The sequence below is a fragment of the Chiloscyllium plagiosum genome, chromosome 3 (genome assembly GCF_004010195.1).
Source record: "Chiloscyllium plagiosum isolate BGI_BamShark_2017 chromosome 3, ASM401019v2, whole genome shotgun sequence".
Classification (NCBI taxonomy): domain Eukaryota; kingdom Metazoa; phylum Chordata; class Chondrichthyes; order Orectolobiformes; family Hemiscylliidae; genus Chiloscyllium; species Chiloscyllium plagiosum.
The window spans coordinates 137,054,538-137,059,777 of NC_057712.1; positions in this window are offsets into that span (position 1 = coordinate 137,054,538).

Below are 5,240 nucleotides of genomic sequence, written 5' to 3' on the forward strand. Positions count from 1 at the left end.
CTCCCCTGTCAAGTTTCCTCAGAATCTTGTATATTTCAATAAGGTCGCCTCTCATTCTTCTAAACTCCAATGAGTACAGGCCCAACCGACTCAATCTGTCCTCATCAGGCAGCATCTCTTACCTGGGATCAGCCGAGTGAACCTTCTCTGGACTGCCTCCAATGCCAGTGATATCTTTCCTTGGAATAAGGGGCTAAAGCTGTTCACAGTATCCCAGTTGTGGGCTATATCCCATGAATTCCAACCAAATTAATCTCCAAATTCTAAGACCGAGGTCTCTGTTCCATCTTTTGCAACTTCCCGACACTCAAGACCATCAGTGAGAATGGGCAACAGCGCCTCCTCCAGGACAGTCCTCAACACCCATGTCCCGGAAGGCTGCATGCTCAGACCCCAATTGTACTCCCTGTACACATGACTGTGTGACAAAATTTTGTCCTAACTCCATCTACATCTCTCACAACACCAACATTGTAGGCCAGATCTCAAACAATCTCAAGAATACAGGGAAGAGAGTGCTGGGTGGCAGGGTGTAGAGACAACAATTTCTCCCTCAATATCAGTAAAATGAAAGGGCTGGTGATTGACTTCAGGAAGCAAGTTAGAGGGAACGCCCCTGTCCACATCAATGAGACTGAGGTGGAGAGGTTCGAGACCACCAAGTTCCAGGGAGTGACGATCACCAACAATCTGTCCTGGACTCCCACATTGATGTGATGGTCAAGAAAACACACCAACACTTCCACCTCCTCAGCCAGCTAAGGAAATTCGCAATGTCCATAAAGACTCACTAATTTTCACAGGTGCATCACAGCTTGGTACAGTAACTGGTCTGCTCTAATCTACAGAGAGTTGTGAACACAGCCCAGTCCATCATGCAAGCCACCCTTCCATCCATTGACTCCATCTATATTTCTCACTGCCTCAGAGAGGCATTCAACATCATCAAAGACCCCTCTCACCCCAGTTATAATCTCTTCCTTTGGGCAGAAGAAACAAAGGCTTAAACACATGTACCAACCGATTCAAGAACAGCTTCTTCCCCGCTGTTATTAGACTTCTGAATGGACATCTCAAGTTTAAATTTAATGCTGATCTCACTCTTTGTGAACCTTCTCTGCAGCTGTAATGTTGTATTCCTCGCTCTATAACCCTAAGCACTTTGATCTAATCTGCCTATGCTGCTTGCAAAACTAAACTTTTCACTATACCTCGGTAAACGTGACGAGAATAAATTTTAAAAACTATTTTCTTAAATGATTGCCGTTGTTCCTCTAACATCTTTGCTGCTTCCCCAGTCCACTCAAACCAGCACTGCCCACATTTCTTTGTAATTACCTTTATTTAAGCTGAGCACACTCATTTCTAACAATGCTAAATTCTGTCATGTTCTGGTTAATGTTTCTGAGGGGATCTTTTACTGTGACATCCCTTATTAAACCTGCCTCATTAAGCATTACCAGATCCAAAATAGCCTCATCCACAACATATTATTCTATGAAACTGTGCCAAATACACACAATGAATTCTTTCTCAGGGATTCCTCTGCCAATATTCCAACACAATCTACAATGGTATGCTTGCCTCTCTTGGTCAGTGCATTGAGTATAAGAGTTGGGGGGCCATGTTGCAGCTGTACAACACATTGGTTGGGCCACTTTTGGAATATTGCATGCAATTCTAGTCTCCCTCTAGTCACAACATCTTTCTAGAAAGGGTTCAAGAAAAGGTTTGCAAGGATGTTGCTGGGATTGAAGATTTGAGCTGTAGGGAGTGGCTTAAAATGCTGGGGCTATTTGCCCTGGAGTGTCGGAGGCTGAGGGGTGACCTTACAGAAATTTATAAAATTATGAGGGACATGGATAGGGTGAATAGCCAAGGTCTTTTTCCCAGAGTAGTGGGGTCCAAAACTAGACAGCATGGGTTTAAGGTGAGAGAGCAAAGATTTAAACGGGACCTGAGGAGCAACATTTTCATGCAGAGGGTCGTGTGTGTGTGTGGAATGAGCTGCCAGAGGAAGTGGTAGAGGCTGGTACAATTACAACATTTAATATACAACATATACCTCTATGACCATTACTATCAGTTTAGAATACAGTTGAACCCCTGTTCCCACGGATTTGGTTTCCGCGATTTACTGAGGCCCAAAAATAATGCATAAAACATTCCAGAAATAATTCCAGGGGACTGCTGGGGAGATAAGTATCCCATTTAAATGTTAGGGTACACTACTATCTGCGGTCTTGAGCATTCGTGGTAGGCCTTGGAATGTATCTCCCTCAGATACAGGGGCGGAGGAGGGGGGCACCTGTATTTGGTCAACATGGATGAATTGAGCCAAAGGGCCTGTTTCCATGCTGTATACATACCTCTGTGCTCTACATGTACTTTAAAGACACCCATAATTTATGTACTGCCCTCATAACCTGCTGATTTATTCTCTGTCCCACTGTATAGCTACTGTTAGGGGGCCTAAAGACGACTCCTATCAGTCTCTTCTTTCCCTTTTTATTTCCCACTTTCTGCCTCTCCTTTTGAATATTCAGTTCCCAGCTTTTACCTCCTTGTAATCCTGTCTCTGTAATGGTTAGATCATACCCATTACCCTTTACTTATACAGTTAATTCATCTACTTTGCTCTGAATACTACATGCATTCAAGTAAAAAAGCCATTAATTTTGCCATTTTATCATTTTTCCCCCTTCTGACCCTACTTATTGCGGTTTTCCTATTTTTGTATCCTCTGTCACCCCTTATCAGATTCTGGGTATTGTTATCCAAATAACTGCTCTGTAAATCTCCATATTCTCATGCTTTGTAAGCCAACATTTCCTCTCTCCCCTCAGTTAGCTTAAAGCCCTCTCTACAGACCTAGTTATTTGATTTGCCAGCACACTGGTCCTGGCATGATTCAAGTAAAGCCCATCCCAGCAGAACAACTCCCTTCTTTCCCAACTAGTGCCAGTGCCTCACAAACTGAAAGCTATTTCACCTACACTGATCTTTGAGCCTCACATTTAAATCCTTGACTTTATTTACCCTTTGAGGAGAAAGTGAGGACTGCAGATGCTGGAGATCAGAGCTGAAAATGTGTTGCTGGAAAAGCGCAGCATATCTGGCAGCATCCAGGGAACAGGAGAATCGACATTTCGGGCATAAGCCCTTCCTCATTCCTGAAGAAGGGCTTATGCCCGAAACGTCGATTCTCCTGTTCCCTGGATGCTGCCTGACCTGCTGCGCTTTTCCAGCAACACATTTTCAGCTTTATTTACCCTTTGCCAGTTTGTCCCCGACCCGGATAGTAATCATTATTACCTTGGAGGGTCTGTTTATTGTTTTAGCTCCTGATTGTTCAAAGACTTTCAGCAAAACCTCCTTTTAGTCCAACCAATGTTGTTAGATTAGATTCCCTACAGTGTGGGAACAGGCCATTTGGCCCAACAAGTCCACACTGACCCTCCAAAGAGTAACCCACCCAGACCCATCTCCCTCTGACTAATTCACCTAACACTATGGGCAATTTAGCATGGCCAATTAACCTAACCCACACATCTTTGGACTGTGGGAGGAAACTGGAGTACCCGGAGGAAACCCACACAGACACAGGGAGAATGTGCAAACTCCACACAGAGAGTCGCCCAAGGCTGGAATTAAACCTGGGTCCCTGGCGCTGTGAGGCAGCAGTGCCACTTAATACATTAGTTAGATACATTATGGATGTCTGCTGGATCCCTCCCCTCCTTCTCTCAGTTTTTCTTCAGTCCCAAGTAGATTTCCTTTTCTTAACCATTTAAGATGTGTCTGGATAAATGCATGAGTAGGTGGGGAGTAGAGGGATACAGATGCTTAGGAATTGACCAATAGATTTAGACAGTACATTTGGATCGGCTCAGGCTTGGAGGGCCGAAGGGCCTGTTCCTGGGCTGTAAATTTTCTTTGTTCTTTGTAACTTCTGGGCCCCTGCTTATAGCTGCAGAGAGCAATATCCATCCCTCTAGTTATTACTGGCACCAAGAGCAGTGAGTATCATCTACATGATGTACTGCAGGAAGATCCTGAGACAGCACCTTCCAAACCCACGATCACTTCCATCTAGAAGGACAAGAGCAGCAGATTCATGGGAACACCATCCCCTTCAAGTTCCACTCCAAGCCACTCACCATCCTGACTTGGAAAGATATCACCGTTCCTTCAGTGTCGCTCGGTCAAAAGCATGGAGTTCCCTCCCTAAGGGCATTGTGGGTCCACCTACAGCAGGTGAACTGCAGTGGTTCAAGAGGGCAGCTCACCCCCACCTTCTCTGGGCAACTTGGGACAGACAATAAATGCTGGGATAACCAATGATGCCCATGTCTCATGAATGAATTAGGGGAGTCAATGGCTGAGTGGTATTAGAACCATAAGAACCATAAGACATAGGAGCCGAAGTAAGGCCATTCGGCCCATCGAGACCACTCCGCCATTCAATCATGGCTGATGGGCATTTCAACTCCACTTACCCGCATTCTCCCCGTAGCCCTTAATTCCTTGTGACATCAAGAATTTATCAATTTCTGCCTTGAAGACATTTAGCGTCCCGGCCTCCTCTGAGCTCTGTGGCAATGAATTCCACAGGCCCACCACTCTCTGGCTGAAGAAATGTCTCTGCATTTCTGTTCTGAATTTACCCCCTCTAATTCTAAGGCTGTGTCCACGGGTCCTAGTCTCCTCGCCTAACGGAAACAATTTCCTAGCGTCCACCCTCTCCAAGCCATGTATTATCTTGTAAGTTTCTATTAGATCTCCCCTTAATCTTCTAAACTCCAATGAATACAATCCCAGGATCCTCAGCCATTCCTCATATGTCAGACCTACCATTCCAGGGATCATCCGTGTGAATCTCCGCTGGACACGCTCCAGTGCCAATATGTCCTTCCTGAGGTGTGGGGACCAAAACTGAACACAGTACTCCAAATGGGGCCTAACCAGAGCTTTATAAAGTCTCAGTAGCACAACAGTGCTCTTATATTCCAACCCTCTTGAGATAATTGACAACATCGCATTCGCTTTCTTAATCACGGACTCAACCTGCAAGTCAACCTTTAGAGAATCTTCGACTAGCACTCCCAGATCCCTCTGTACTTTAGCTTTAAGAATTTTCTCACCGTTTAGAAAGTAACCCATGCTTGTATTCTTTTTCCCAAAGTGCAAGACCTCACATTTGCTCACATTGAATTCCATCAACCATTTCCTGGACCACT